The sequence below is a fragment of the Scyliorhinus torazame genome, chromosome 4, assembly GCF_047496885.1.
Source record: "Scyliorhinus torazame isolate Kashiwa2021f chromosome 4, sScyTor2.1, whole genome shotgun sequence".
Taxonomy (NCBI): domain Eukaryota; kingdom Metazoa; phylum Chordata; class Chondrichthyes; order Carcharhiniformes; family Scyliorhinidae; genus Scyliorhinus; species Scyliorhinus torazame.
The window spans coordinates 224452676-224469828 of record NC_092710.1 but is presented as its reverse complement, the minus strand read 5'-3'; positions in this window follow the sequence as shown (position 1 = coordinate 224469828).

The window sequence follows — 17153 nt, the reverse complement described above, 5'->3', positions numbered from 1 at the left end:
CCTGAGGACCGGGAGGTTGCTGATGCAGAGGTCGGGGCCCCACGAGCAAGTGAGCCACCAACAGCCCGTCCCCATATCCCCCCTCCCCTATATCCCCCTCTCCCGTATCACCTGATCACTGCCTGATGTCTAACCATGCATGCTTCATTGTGTATCGCAGGACCAAACGTCCAGGCACCCATCCCCGCAGATGCAGACCGCCCGCAGGATGCCCCTCGGAGACCACGGGAGACGGAGAGACCCGCACCCTCCAGCATGCGACGCCCGCAGGATGCCCCTCGGAGACCACGGGAGACGGAGAGACCCGGACCCTCCAGCATGCGACGCCCGCAGGATGCCCCTCGGAGACCACGGGAGACGGAGAGACCCGGACCATCCAGCATGCGACGCCCGCAGGATGCCTCTCGCACACCACGGGAGACGGAGAGACCTGGAGCAACAGGGAGACGACACCCCCGTCACGTGCGGGAGCGACCACCCAGCGATGAGGGGGGCAGCCACAGGCCCCCGTCACATCCGAGCCAGGACACCACTACCCAGGACACCACTATCCAGGACACCCCTACCCGGGACACCACTACCCAGGACACCCCTACCCGGGACACCACTACCCGGGACAGCACTACCCGGGACACCACTACCCGGGACAGCACTACCCGGGACAGCACTACCCGGGACAGCACTACCCAGGACACCCCTACCCGGGACACCACTACCCAGGACACCCCTACCCGGGACACCACTACCCGGGACACCACTACCCAGGACACCCCTACCCGGGACAGCACTACCCGGGACAGCACTACCCGGGACAGCACTACCCAGGACACCCCTACCCGGGAAGACGAAATACCAGACAGTGACTCAGAGTGGATGGGTGGAGACGAACCCCCACCCCAAAGTGCCATGGACTCAGAGTGGGACGAAGAGCACGACACAACGCCACTGCGGTCACCAACACCCTCCACCATCGCAGAAACACTCACCACGGTTGGGCACTTTAGTGATGAGGCGTCTGGTACACTCACTGGTGCGCACAACACAGCCGTCCCGGTACAGCAGGTGGAGGTAGGAGCAGCAGAGGGACCGGGCGGTCGGAGGGCAGCCCAGGCCAAGCGAACATCTGCCGCCCAGATGGATCCCGGGTTCCTGCAGTTACCACACCCACACATAGATCCGATGCAACCACCGACACGGAGACGAGCGAATAGGGTGACGGGTGGCTTGCGGCGGCTGCGGTCGCAGGTGGAGGAGTCCACCCGCGTCCAGGAGCTGGGAGTGGTCCCGGTCATGCGTGCCACCCAGGCTGACACCGCACGGGTGGCGTCCGCGGTGGAGGCAATGGGTGCGACGGTGTCAGACATGGGGAACGGTTTGCGAGGCCTGGGGCCTTCCGTGCAGGCGGCGTCTGTGGCCCAGGAAATGGCTGCCCTCTCACAGGAGGCCATGAGTCAGTGCCAGCGCCAGATGGCAGAGGCGCTCAACGCCATAGCCCAGTCTCAGCAGGCCATGGCCCAGTCTCAGCAGGCCATGGCCCAGTCTCAGCAGGCCATAGCCCAGTCTCTGCAGGCCATGGCCCAGTCTCTGCAGGCCATGGCCCAGTCTCAGCAGGCCATCGCTGAGGGCATCGGCGCCAGTGGCCATGTGCGAGCTGGCGTCGCACTGTCGCAGACAGGGTTCGACAACCCCCTGGGCTCCATGGCTGCAAACCTGCAGACCCCTGTCGATACCAGCACGGGCCTCCAGGACTGGCAGCGCCAGATGTCGGGGGCGCGTCGGATGGCCAGTCCGTTCGCATCCCCCACCCATGTAGAGGCCTGGGGGCCATCGGGCACCCCGAGGGAGGAGGAGGTGGTGTGGTCCGTCCCGGCTCCCTCTGTAGGGGAGGTCCCGGTACACCGCGACACCTCGGACTCCCCCCCTTCCGTCCCAGGTGCATCGGGTGGGCAACGGGCAGGACAGGCTGGCAGCTCGCCATCCCAGTCGCCCGGGCCGCAGCCTGGCCCATCTAGGCCAGGACGCCCCAGGAAACGGCCGCCAAAGGGATCCAGTGTCAGAGGGCAGGAATCACAGGAGTCCACCTCCAGTTCTGCTGTACCGTCTGGGGAACCACGTAGACGTAGTCAAAGGGCCCGTAAGGCCAAACAATTAGACACTGAGTAAGTTGGCACGGGTGCAGGGCACAGATGAGTTTTAGGCGCTAGGGCACGTGCATGAACTCCTTTGGTTATTAAAGTCAATGTTACACCTACCGAAGCTGCCTTTGTGCTCTGTCCAAAGTGTGGGGGGTGTCATGTACGTTGAGCGCAAGTGTGTGTGTGAGGGGTGGTCTTACCTCAGCCCCAGGTGAGTCTGCCCCCTTCCCCCTGGGCCGCCATCAACATCCCCCGGGCAGAGGACGGGACCGTGCGCTGCAGTGTCACAGCCGCATGCAGGGATGGTCCGGGTGGATGGTGGTACTGTGGCCATGGGTCAGACATAGTCCAACGATGTAGAGCCAGGAGCTCATCGGAGGCGGGTTGTCATCATTCTCCATGGCCTGCGATAGACACGCGTCCACCCGCAACTGGGTGAGCCCGGCCCGTTGTGCCGCCGGTGGATCGGCAATTGGGGGTGGGGGGGTGGTGTGCATGCGGGTGGGGTGTGTGGGGTTGGGGAGGGGGGTGAGGGTGCTGGGTGGGTGGATGGGTGGGGGGTGTGGGTGGTCGGCTGTTGTCATGGTGTGCGGTCTGTGGCCATACTACCCGATTCCCACGCCCATCTAGTCAATGAAGCGGGCGTCTATCAGTCTGTCCCGTGCCCGCTGGGCCAGCCGGTAACGGTGGACAGCCACCCGTCTGTGTCTACCCCGTCTGCCCTGACCATTGCCCCCATCCCCCTCATCTGGGGAGGACTGGGCCTCTTCCTGCTGCTCCTCCACTCCGCCCTCCTCTGCCTGCGGCACATCGCCCCTCTGCTGGGCTATGTTGTGCAGGACGCAGCACACCACAATGATGCGGCCGACCCTATCTGACCGATACTGGAGGGCGCCCCCAGAGAGGTCCAGGCACCTGAAACGCATCTTCAGCACGCCAAAGCACCTTTCGATCACTCCCCTTGTCGCTACATGGGCATCAATGTAGCGGTTCTCCGCCTCATTGCGTGGCCTCCGTATAGGCGTCATCAGCCACGATCGCAATGGGTAGCCCCTGTCGCCCAGCAACCAGCCCCTCAGCCGGGGATGGCGTCCCTCGTACATGCCGGGGATGGATGACCGTGACAACACGAATGAGTCGTGTACACTGCCTGGGTGACGGGCGCAGACGTGCAGGATCATCATGCGGTGGTCGCAGACCACCTGTACGTTCATCGAATAGGTCCCCTTCCTATTAGTGAACACGGCCCTGTTATCTGCAGGTGGCCGCACGGCGACGTGCATCCCATCGATCGCGCCCTGGACCATGGGGAACCCGGCAATGGCAGAGAAGCCCACGGCCCGGGCATCTTGGCTGGCCCGGTCCACGGGGAAGCGGATGTAGCGGTGCGCCATGGCATAAAGGGCATCTGTCACTGCCCGGATGCACCGATGCACCGATGTCTGCGATATGCCGGACAGGTCCCCACTCGGTGCCTGGAATGACCCCGTTGCATAAAAGTTCAGGGCCACCGTAACCTTGACGGACACGGGGAGAGGGTGTCCCCCGCCAGTGCCACGCGGTGACAGGTGTGCCAGCAGGTGGCAGATGTGTGCCACGGTTTCCCGGCTCATCCGGAGTCTCCTCCTGCATTCCCGGTCCGTGAGGTCCTGGTATGACTGCCGGGGCCGGTACACACGGGGCGCCCTCGGGTGCCTCCGTTGCCGTGGGGCCGCGACGTCCTCCTCCCCCTCCTCGTCCTGTCGGTCAGGTGTCCCTCCAGCCTGGGCGGCTGCCGCCTGCCCCTCTGCGGCAGCCTGCGCCGCCTCTCTGGCACGCTCCTCCTCCTCCTCCTCCTCCTCATCCAGGGCAACATAGACATGAGCGGCTGCCACCACGGCGGCCAACATCGCTGGATGGTCTGAAAACATGACGGCCTGGTGGGGGGGAGGGTAACGACGACATGTCATCATTGCCCATATCCCCTCCTCCCCCCAGCCAGGTGGCATGGACCGCATGGGTCCAACTGTTGGAGGCTGGCACCTGGCCAGGTGGACCAACTCATTTGCCCTCCCATCACCCACCCCGGCACGGCCCCCTCCCCAACTTCCACCCCAGCACAGACCCCCCCCCCAACCTCCACGCCGACACGGACCCCCTCCCCAACCTCCACCCCGGCACGGACCCCCTCCCCAACCTCCACCCCGGCACGGACCCCCTCCCCAACCCCCAACCTCCACCCCAGCACGGACCCCCCCCCCCAACCTCCAACCCGGCACGGACCCCCTCCCCAACTTCCACCCCGGCACGGACCCCCCCCCCAACCTCCACCCCGGCATGGACCCCCTCCCCAACCTCCACCCCGGCACGGACCCCCTCCCCAACCTCCACACCGGCACGGGCCCCCTCCCCAACCCCCAACCTCCACCCCAGCACGGACCCCCCCCCAACCTCCACCCCGGCACGGACCCCCTCCCCAACCCCCAACCTCCACCCCAGCACGGACCCCCCCCCAACCTCCACCCCGGCACGGACCCCCTCCCCAACCTCCACCCCGGCACGGACCCCCCCCCCAACCTCCACCCCGGCATGGACCCCCTCCCCAACCTCCACCCCGGCACGGACCCCCTCCCCAACCTCCACACCGGCACGGACCCCCTCCCCAACCTCCACACCGGCACGGACCCCCCCCCCAACCTCCACCCCAGCACGGACCCCCCCAACCTCCACCCCGGCACGGACCCCCTCCCCAACCTCCACACCGGCACGGACCCCCTCCCCAACTCCACCCCAGCACGGACCCCCCACCTCCCCGCACGGACCCCCTCCCCAACCTCCACCCAGGCACGGACCCCCTCCCCAACTCCCCAACCTCCACCCCAGCACGGACCCCTCCCCACCCCAACCTCCACCCAGCCCAACCCCCCCCCAACGCCCCCCAACCCCCCGGCACGGACCCCCTCCCCAACCTCCACCCCGGCACGGACCCCCCCCCCAACCTCCACCCCGGCACGGACCCCCTCCCCAACCTCCACCCCGGCACGGACCCCCTCCCCAACCTCCACACTGGCACAGACCCCTCCCCAACCTCCACACCGGCACGGACCACCCCCCCAACCTCCACCCCGGCACGGACCCCCTCCACAACCCCCAACCTCCACCCCAGCACGGACCCCCCCCCCAACCTCCACCCCGGCACGGACCCCCTCCACAACCCTCAACCTCCACCCCAGCACGGACCCCCCCAACCTCCACCCCAGCACGGACCACCCCCAACCTCCACCCCGGCACGGACCCCCTCCCCAACACCCAACCTCCACCCCAGCACGGACCCCCCCCAACCTCCACCCCGGCACGGACCCATCCCCCAACCTCCACCCCGGCACGGACCCCCTCCCCAACCTCCACCCCGGCACGGACCCCCTCCCCAACCTCCACACCGGCACGGACCCCCTCCCCAACCTCCACACCGGCACGGACCCCCCCCCCAACCTCCACCCCAGCACGGACCCCCCCCAACCTCCACCCCGGCACGGACCCCCTCCCCAACCTCCACACCGGCACGGACCCCCTCCCCAACCCCCAACCTCCACCCCAGCACGGACCCCCCCCCAACCTCCACCCCGGCACGGACCCCCTCCCCAACCCCCAACCTCCACCCCAGCACGGATCCCCCCCCAACCTCCACCCCGGCACGGACCCCCTCCCCAACCTCCACCCCGGCACGGACCCCCCCCCAACCTCCACCCCGGCACGGACCCCCTCCCCAACCTCCACCCCGTCACGGACCCCCTCCCCAACCTCCACACCGGCACGGACCCCCTCCCCAACCTCCACACCGGCACGGACCCCCCCCCCAACCTCCACCCCGGCACGGACCCCCTCCACAACCCCCAACCTCCACCCCAGCACGGACCCCCCCCCAACCTCCACCCCGGCACGGACCCCCTCCACAACCCCCAACCTCCACCCCAGCACGGACCCCCCCAACCTCCACCCCAGCACGGACCCCCCCCAACCTCAACCCCGGCACGGACCCCCTCCACAACCCCCAACCTCCACCCCAGCACGGACCCCCCCCAACCTCAACCCCGGCACGGACCCCCTCCACAACCCCCAACCTCCACCCCAGCACGGACCCCCCCAACCTCCACACCGGCACGGACCCCCCCCCCAACCTCCACCCCGGCACGGACCCCCTCCACAACCCCCAACCTCCACCCCAGCACGGACCCCCCCCCAACCTCCACCCCGGCACGGACCCCCTCCACAACCCCCAACCTCCACCCCAGCACGGACCCCCCCAACCTCCACCCCAGCACGGACCCCCCCCAACCTCAACCCCGGCACGGACCCCCTCCCCAACACCCAACCTCCACCCCAGCACGGACCCCCCCAACCTCCACCCCGGCACGGACCCCCCCCCAACCTCCACCCCGGCACGGACCCCCTCCCCAACCTCCACCCCGGCACGGACCCCCTCCCCAACCTCCACACCGGCACGGACCCCCCCCCAACCTCCACCCCGGCACGGACCCCCTCCACAACCCCCAACCTCCACCCCGGCACGGACCCCCTCCCGGCACTCCCCCGGAGCCCAGCCTACTCTAACCACCCCCCCCCCCCCCCCCCCCCCCGCCGCACACACACACAAGCCGAGACACACCTCTCCTCAGGCAATCAGTCTGCGGCCACGCCATTTCCTGCCCAGAGCCAACCCCCCAGGCCGTCACTCACCTCCTCGCTGGTCGGCGTGAGCCTGGAGCACCGGGTCACGCCGATGAAAAGGAGGTTTGATTCACGTCGACGTGAACGGTCATCACGTCGACGGGACTTCGGCCCATCCGGAAGGGAGAATATCGGCAGGCCGAAAATCGGCTGCCTTGCGCAGACCCATGACATTTTCCGCGGCAGCGGCGCCATTAACGCCCCGCCGACTTTTCTCCCTTCGGAGACTTCGGCGGGGGCGGGGCGGGATTCACGGCGGCCAACGGCCATTCTCCGACCCGGCGGGGGGTCGGAGAATGACGCCCCAGGTTCCCATGCCCCTGCTGCATTAGTTTAAACCCCCCCAAAGAGCACTAACAAATCTCCCCCCCAGGATATTTGTGACCCGCAGATTTGTGCCCCATCCTGTCTGTAGAGGTCCCACCTTCCCCAGAAAGAGCCCCAGTTATCCAGAAATCTGAATCCCTCCCGCCTGCACCATCCCTGTAGCCACGTGTTTAATTGCTCTCTTCCCTATTCCTCATCTCACTATCACGTGGCACGGGCAACAACCCAGAGATAACAACTCTGTTTGTTCTAGTTCTGAGCAATTTGGGCATTCTGAATCCTCCCTCTGTGTACCCGAACAGGTGCCGGAATGTGGCGACTAGGGGCTTTTCACAGGAACCTAATTGCAATGTAAGCCTACTTGTGACAATAAAGATTGTTATTATCATTATGATAGATTTTGGATGAACAATAATCTAAAAGTGTTATGGAATTAGCGTGTGTAAAAGGCATTAAAGTGTCTGATCAGCCATGATCATAGTAAATGGTGGAGCAGGTTCAACAGGCTGAATGGCCTACTCCTTTTCCTATGTTCCAATGTTCTGGGCAACAAACTACAGGTAGGATATTAACTTATTGGAGAGAGTGCAGAAGAGGTTAATTGGAGAGAGTGCAGAAGAATGGTTCCAGGAATGAGAAACTCCAGGGATGAGGATAGATTGGAAAGGTTTGGGCTTGGAGAGAAAAAGGCTAAGAGGAGCTTTTATAGAAGTGTTTAAAACCATGAGAAGACAGGACAGAGTAGATATGGAGAAATTGCTCCCACTCATGAAAGGATCGAGAATGAAAGGGCACAGATTTAAAGTTATTTGCAAAACAAAAATGTGATGTGAGAAAAAGCTTTTTCACACAGCAGGTGGTTTGGGTCTGGAATGCACTGCCTGGAAGTGCGATGGAAGGATGATCAATTGAGGCATTTAAAGGGACATGAGATGATTATTTGAATAGAAACAATATGCAACACTCATGCTCATTTGGAGAGCCGATGTGGAGACGCTTGATACAGTAGGTAATACTGTAAATATGGCAATCAATGAGGTTGCCCTTCTTTCTTTGGATATCAATATTATATTGCTCAGAGTCCCCAGATATCAAATGATACCACCACAAGGTTCAAGCGGATATCGATCAAAGAGCCAAACACCAGTGAGTTAGTTCAAGGTCAAGGGTACTTTATTTACACACACAATTATCATGCAACATAAACACTACTACTGAAACTACACCTCTCAACTATGACAACCTGTACTTAACTTCAGGCACCCGGTTTAGCTCAGAGGAACAGTGGCCTTTGTTCGAATCTGGGTCTATCAGGTCGGTAGAAGTAACTGCTGCTCAGCTGGGCTCATCTGTCTGGTAACGGGCGTTGAACTTGACCTTGCTTCTGGTGGTGCTGCACTTGGAAGTAGACGTTGCCGGAGCGCCAGGTCCAAGAGAGGCCGAACACATGGTGGTCTCTCTTTTTATCCTTGGGGGTTTTCGCGCTCTTTTGGGCGGTCCTTTAATTTGGACCCCACTAATTGGGTAATTCTTGATCACTGTGTTCGATTTGAACCAATAAAGGGGTGGGTGCCTTAATGGCTGGGCGTGTCCTAAGCGGTCATTGACCCGAGTACAGGGAGTGGCACCGAAATACCTGGGATTGTATCGGTCGCTCAAGTATCAGTCCTTTGTCTAACGGAGATGGGCCATCAAAATGCTAATCGGTTGGGGGTTTCGATATCGTCACAAATATACATTCAGGCTCTGAGCCTGCCTGAACCTTGCATTGTCCATTTTTCCTGTTATGAAAGTTATGTAGAGTCTGGGAGGTGTGGCGTTGCGACCGTCCATGTTCCTTATTATAAGTGGCCATCCCAGATGGCTACAGTCCGTCCTCCTGATCCTCAACGCGAAGCGTGAAGGATCAAACTACTGAATCTTCTCCTATTCTCTGAAATGCCGGGTACCCTCAATCAAGGACAGGTTCTATCCTACTCTGTCCTATGGGTCAAAACATTTACCTAAGTTTTCCCTAATACAACACATATCACTAAAAATTCTAAGTGGGCACTATAACATTCAAACATACATTTCAGTCTCTTAACACAAAAAGGGGGACCTCTAATTGTCCTTAACTAAACTACACTCATGCTGCTATCTAATAACCAAATAACTTATATTACAATACAAAATAACCAATAGCAGCATCACATTCCTACTTAACACTAATGTCAATTCACAGAGAAAGTAACTTTATTAAAAACAAACCGCGGAATTTATTAGGGAGGAAAAAGTTCAGAAAGAGTATGGGGCTTGCTGGAGTCCGAGGAAAGGGGCCCTGAGTGTGTATGCTGGAGGTCGGGAGGCTCTCCTTCGCCATTTCCGAAGTCTGATCATCTGGATGACACTACAAAGTATAGCTATAACCAATAGGCCTTCTACTGTGTACGAAAAGGAGTACCATTTTATGATATTATCACACCACGTGTGGGTATCAGTGTCTGTGTCTATGTATGTTGTAGTGTCCAGGCTAGGGGTGACGTGTTGGGTGGTCATGTTTAGAGCCTGTGTGGTGAGGGGTGTAGGGGCAGGTAATGCGCGCAACTGTATTGATCCAACGACGATCATGATGCAGATCATCAGGTTCATCTTCATCTTGTCTGTATCTTCCTCTGTCTTCTGGTATATTCGTATCTTCCTGGGGTACAAGCATAATATCTGTTATTATCTTGTTGTTTAATATCTCATTTGTCTGTCTGTTTCTCCTTAACATCAATTTCCCATTTAGAATCGTCACCATATGTGACTCCCTCTTTTTTTTTCAACAACCATTTGGGAGACAAGACATCCGAAAAAATAATTCCGTCACAGTGCGAGCACTCTCGCAGCCTGTGTTTGATGGGCTGAGTGGGCGGACGATTTCTCCGTCCAGTGCAAACTCGTTTCAACCAAGTGTGTTAACATGTAAATAGCAGGTAGTGGATAGCAACTGAAGGGTCGCCATAAAGGGGACAAAAGTTGTGGCAAAGTGCATTCTTTAAACCACAGTTTTAAAAAGAACAGCAAAGGAGTTTCGAAAATAATTGTCCAAATGGGGTGCGTATGAGCCGCGACAGGGAAAGAATGGGTGGAATCCCCGGGTAGGGCAGTGATCAGTGCCGTTGCTCCACTACCCAAGCTTAGCTGACCAAGACAGAGGGGGTCCTCAGGCAGGGCGGGGATAAGTGCTGTTACTCCACTGCCTGAGTGACCTTCCAAGAAAGGTAAGAATTTGAATATTTATGGACTTTCCGCAAACTTGTACCTTTAACTGCCATGTGGTGTCAGAGTAGTCATAACTGTGTCAAGAAATTTTTGTGAGAACAACAAACAAAGTCGTACAAGAGAGAGAACATTCAACATTAAAAAAAAACTAAAGAAGAAAGCCGGCAGGTTCCATCAGGGAGTAGGACACCGTAAATCACATTTGGCCTGTGGTGGAACTAGCATATGGAATCAGTGTAGTGTGACTGAAGAAGAGATGAAGGAGGAGAGAAACAAAAATGAAGTGGCATTACTGAGGTGTCCCTGCCATGAGAAGTGGTGGGTAAGCGCTCACAGTTTGCATGGGGCGGCTGGGACCTTGCAGCTGCTGTGGGTGGTGTTCTCTTTCATATCTGGGGGCTAGTCTAGCTAGTGGTGGGGGTCTCCTGGAATCTCGAGCGAAGTGTCCTGACTGCCCACAGTTGTAACATGGCCCCTGGGGCACGTAAGGTGGAGCAGGCTCTTTGGTATATTGCTCCCTTGGGTATGGTTCCTTGGGTGGGGGTTGGGGCTGTTGGTGTAATTGCTGGTTCAGGGAGGCATTGCATTCTCGGGCGTAATATCCCTCGTGTCCACAATTGTAGCATCCCTGTGCTTTATGGTACTGTGTGTTATTTCTACCTTCATTTACCCATGCAGGGCCTTGGTGTGCCCTTACAGGGTTCATGTTCGCGTCTACTCTTTCCTGCTCTGTCTTTTTCTGTAGGGATTGTTCCCAAGCTCTAGATAGTCACTTCACTGTGTGCCGATTCTGAGTGGTCGTAATTCGCACATGCATTTTGTCCTGCCTCCGTGGCGTGGGAGACTAAAATACGGGTCCATTTGGCCGTATTGTCTACCGATAAATGGGCGCGGGCTAAATCACCGAATGCTGCGGTGAAGTGGATCCAGAGGCGTCCAGCAAATGCTGTTGGATGCCGTCCCTTTCTCTGTCAAGGCCGGTTGAGTCCTTCTACTGGATCTCCTCTATTGGAGCCAATGGAGTCTAAAATGGCTGTTTTCATTTCTTGGCGGCTACCTCCTCCTACATTTTGTGGATCGGGAAGGGGTGAACTAACCAACGGGTCAAGGTTCATCACTATTAGCTTTACTTCTTCCTGCTCGTCCAGACCGTACATGACGGTCTGTTGCCTAACTCGTTCGAAAAAGTGGTGTGGGTCTGACGCGGGGTGGAAAGTCTCAATTTTATCGCGGCCATCTCTTAACTGGGTGATGGTTAGTGGGGTGGTGTACACAAAATCGGGTTGGTCTTCTGTTGTTACTCTACGCTGCGTGGTGATGGGGTTCATTGGGTTGGGTGCTGCCTGTGCAGTCGGTGGTGCAGTTCGGGGCCTGGGGGGCTCTATTCTGACTTTCTGTCTCGTTCACGTATCGTTGGGCCATTTCATTAAGTTCCTGCCAATCGGGGCCACCTTCCTGATCTAACTGTGGGCCAAAGGTATCTTTGAACCCGTTCTGAACAGATAGCAGTGATTGCAATCTTGCAATTTGCTGCCTGCACTTGGCATGATTCACTGAACTCTGCCTCTGTTCCGTGGTGGAAATGTGGAGTGCTCGTAGGGCTGCCTTCAAATCCTCACATTGTTTTTTCAACTGTTCTGCTTGGTTTTCCATTTCCTCTCTTACCAACACCGCACGTTGCGTGTCCTGGTAGGCCTTATCGTATTGAATCTGGAAGCTACTTAGGTGGGCGAGACAAGATTGGTGTGCCCGTTTGACATCAGCCATCTCCTTGTCCTTCGCCAGTAGCTGCTCTCGGAGTTGCTCGTTTACTCTCTCACACTCGCTAACCTTACCCTCTCTACTCCTCTCTTTCTCCTCAAGCTGTCTACGGAGCATCCTCACGACCTCCTCTGTGCCTCACAATTGTGCCAAGAAGGACACGATTGCCTTCGGCTTACGAAATCATCTCAAATTCTTCTTGTGGATCTCGGTCAGGTTATCCCACCAAGCTTGTCCTATGCTACCAGGACATCATTCGCACAAAATGCAGGCCATCGGGCCATCCTTTCCCCTTTAGGTATTTTCTAAACTCTTCTTCCCATATGGGACACTGTTCTGCTCTGTTGGTCACTGCAACCTCGGGCTCTTGTGGATACATAAGGCGTTCCATTGCCTTCATCGCCATCCCTATGATTATCTCTGTTTCTACCAGGAATTTGGGACAAGGGGGAATAAAGCGGTGGGGCAAACACGGGTACGGCTCAAGCTATCTTCCGGTTTACGCAACTCACGAAAGTTTCACGCAACAAAATCTATCGAGTTTACCTTATATCCATTTGTTAGTACCCATGCAAATTAAACACTTCCGAATTTTGGAGGTTTCATCGATACTGGTTTCGCTTGTGGTTTCTTTTACTTTCCCAATTTGGATTTCCAATTCAAACATTTTGTGGGTTCTCTCGGAGTGATACATACTGGGTCGAATCCCACCAGAGTCACCAATAACTGTATCCTTTTTTACCTACTGTAAATATGGCAATCATTGAAGTTGCCCTTCTTTCTTTGGATATCAAATATTGCTCAGAGTCGCCAGGTATCAAATGATACCACCACAAGGTTCAACCGGTTATCGATCAAAGAGCCAAACACCAGTTAGTTAGTTCAAGGTCAAGGGTATTTTATTTACACACAATTAATCATGCAACATAAACACTACTAGTTAAACTACACTTATCGACTAAGACAACCTGTACTTAACTTCAGGCACCCGGCTTAGGTCAGACGAACAGTGGCCGTTGTTCGAATCTGGGTCTATCGGGTCTGTAGAAGTAACTGCTGCTCAGCTGGGCTCATCTGTCTGGTAGCGAGTGTTGAACTTGAACTTGCTTCTGGTGATGCTGCAATTGGAAGTAGACGTTGCCGGAGCGCCAGGTCCAAGAGAGGCCGAACACATGGTGGTCTCTCTCTTTATTCTTGGGGGTTTTCGCTCTCTTTTGGGCGGTCCTTTAGTTTGGACCCCACTAATTGGGTAATTCTTGATCACTGTGTTCGATTTGAACCAATACAGGGGTGGGTGCCTTAATGGCTAGGCGTGTCCTAAGTGGTCATTGACCCTATTGTTTATGCTTCCTGAGTACAGGGAGTGGCACCGAAATACCTGGGATTGTATCGGTTGCTTAAGTATCAGTCCTTTGTCTGACGGAGATGGGCCATCAAAATGCTAATCGGTTGGGGGTTTCGATACCGTCACAAATATACATTCAGGCTCTGAGCCTGCCTGAACCTTGCATTGTCCATTTTTCCTGTTATGGTTTGCGACCGTCTATGTTCTTTATTGTAAGTGCCCATCCCAGATGGCTACACGCTGGACTGAATGGTCTCTTTCTGCCCCAGAACATCCATGATAAACTTCCAAAAGTTCATAGAATAAATGCTATAACAGCATGGAGTTTTCTGTGCAACCGACCTGCCATTGGCTGGCACAGGATTGCCAGGGTGCCAAGGTCACCAATGCTCGACTAACCGGTTGTCTCCAATGGCTTGGAAAGCCCCTCCAGGTGTTGATACAACTGGTCCACGCAGTGCCCCAGCGAGGTCTGCCAGGTGCAGCTGGTGAATCCCGGGTCCTTGGAGAATCCGGCAAATGCAGGTTTGAATGACTCACTTAAATATGCATATCTAGATCTCGCCCTGCTAGAGCGAGATCCAGATCGCGACATCTCGTGAGACTCTGTTAAATCCCGTTTCAAGCATCTTGAATCTCATGAGAGGCCTCTTGCAAGATTCAATGGCCTTGTCCTGACACCAAGTTAGTGAAATGTTATTTAGATGATATTCTCAATCACCGGTTCGAACGAACTGGAGCACCTGATGAATCTGGAAGCTACCCCGAAGTGGTTGCAGAGCCATCTCCTGAGAGTTAAAAAGAAAAAGTGTGACTTTTTCAAGTCATCCATAAATTAACTTGGTCATATTATTGACAAAGAACCGAAGAAAACGTCAGCAATCTTAGAAGAACCACATGCTCAAAATGTAATACAATTCAGGTCGTTTTTAGGATTGATCAATTACTATGGTAACTTCATGTCCAATTTAGCAACACTATTGAAGTCTTTACACAGGTTGCCATGTGTCAAACAGGCATGGCACTGGTCAGAAGAATGTGATACATACAATGCATACAATGAAGTGAAAGATGCTTTTGGTTCATTATAATACAAAAATGAAGTTACAATTAGCTTGTGGATTGGATTGGATTGGATTTGTTTATTGCCACATGTACCGAGGTACAGTGAAAAGTATTTTTCTGCGAGCAACTCAACAGATCATTAAATACATGAAAAGGAAATAAAAGAAAATACATAATAGGGCAACACAACATATACAATGTAACTACATAAGCACTGGCATCGGATCAAGCATACAGGGTGTAGTGTTAATGAGGTCAGTCCATAAGAGGGTCATTTAGGAGTCTGGTGACAGTGGGGAAGTAGCTGTTTTTGAGTCTGTTCGTGCGTGTTCTCAGACTTCTGTATCTCCTGCCCAATGGAAGAAGTTGGAAGAGTGAGTAAGCCAGGTGGGAGGGATCTTTGATTATGCTGCCTGCTTTCCCCAGGCAGCGGGAGGTGTAGATGGAGTCAATAGATGGGAGGCAGGTTCGTGTGATGGACTGGGCGGTATTCACGACTCTCTGATGTTTCTTGCGGTCCTGGGCCGAGCAGTTGTCATACCAGGCTGTGATGCAGCCCGATGGGATGCTTTCTATGGTGCATCTGTAAAAGTTGGTAAGGGTTAATGTGGACATGCCGAATTTCCTTAGGTTCTTGAGGAAGTATAGGCGCTGTTGTGTTTTCTTGGTGGTAGCGTCGACGTGGGTGGACCAGGACAAATATTTGGAGATGTTCACCCCTAGGAATTTGAAACTGCTAACCATCTCCACCTCGGCCCCGTTGATGCTTACAGGGGCGTGTACAGTACTTTCCTCATCCTATGGGGTGGTGCAAGCACCTCGCACATTATGCCTTCAGCAGAGGGCATTTGCTTCACACACTCTTACTAGCGCAGAAATTAATTATGCTCAGCTAGAAAAAGAGGCTTTGAGTTCCAGTTTATTTTCAGTTTTGATTCTGGGAGCCTGGATAAAGAGATCTAACTAACTCTCTCCAAAAAGAACTAACTAATCCTCTCCAGAAGGCCACCATGGGGGCTGACTCTCTCTCCAGCAAGGCTGGGTGTCATTCTATTGAAGCTGCAAAGGCCTGAAGTCAAACCACCGAGCTGGAAGCAAGGTTTGAGGTGAAATAAAGTCTCTCTCCAGAAAGGTATAGGTCTGAATGTGAACCTCGAGCTAAAGGCCCAGTTTAATAAGAAAAAAAGTGTCTCTCCAGAAAGTCTGTTGTCTGTGAGTATAGAACTTGTATCATCTGCATACTTAGCAACAGTGCCTTCAGTTCCTTCTTCCAGATCATTTATGTATATTGTGAAAAGTTGTGGTCCCAGCACAGACCGCTGAGGCATACCACTAGTCATCAACTGCCATGCTGAAAAAGACCCCTTTCTCCCCACTCTGTGCCTTCTGACAGTCAGCCAATCCATGCCAGGATCTTACCCTTAACACCATGGGCTCTTAACTTATTTTAGTGTCTCATATGCGGCACCTTGTCAAAGGCCTTCTGGGAATCTAAATAAATCACATCCACTGGTTCTCCTTTATCTAACTTCCTTCTTACTTCCTCAAAGAACTCTTAACAGATTCGTCAGACATGACCTCCCTTTGACAAAGCCGTGCTGATTCAGTCCTATTTTATCATGCACTTCCAAGTACTCCACGATCTCATCTTTAATAATGGACTCTAAAATCTTACCAATGACCGAAGTCAGATTAACCGGCCTATAATTTCCCATCTTCTGCCTCCCTCCCTTCTTATACAGCGGTGTTACATTAGCCACTTTCCAGTCCTCTGGGACCCTCGCTACCTCCAGTGATTCCTGAAAGATCAGCACCAATGCCTCCACAATCTCCTCAGCTATCTCTTCCAGAACCCTGGAGTGTAGTCCATCCAGTCCGGATGTTTATCCACCTTCAGACCTTTCAGTTTCCTCAGAACCTTCTCCTTAGTGATGGCCACTGCACTCACCTCTGCCCCCTGATTCTCCTAAAGCCCTGGCATCCCACTGGTATCTTCCACCATGAAGACTGATGCAAAGTTGTTGTTCAAGAGGAAACTACAGAGTTTGATTTGTTAACTCCACCTGATACTTCAGAGATTGTCAAATGACAACAACAAGCACAAATTGCTAGGAGGGAGAAAATCTCTAAAAGATTAGTATTTAACCAGGGTGAGAGAGTTCTATCTCGGGGTTATACTACCAACGAGCAATGGATACCAGCTATGGTGCTAACAAGGGCAGGTCCAATAACATACACCATACAGCCAGATGATGAAAGCGTTTGGTGACATCATGCGGAACAGTTACTTGCTGCATGAAGTGAGTTTGCAGAAACTTCTCAAGGGATTCCACCTTCAGAAGATCTAGCGAGCTATACTTTGAAAGAGAGACAAGAGACAGTGATATGTTAAGATTCTGTTTCTGAGGACTTTCAATTCCTATAGTGACAGATACTGAAATAACCACTCAAGAAATACCATTGACAGAAAGGAACGTGATCACTTCTGAGGTCGCAAATTGCCAAATTCAAGAGCGTTGAATTCTACTAAAAAGGAATAAACATCCACCATAGAGACTGTCTTATTG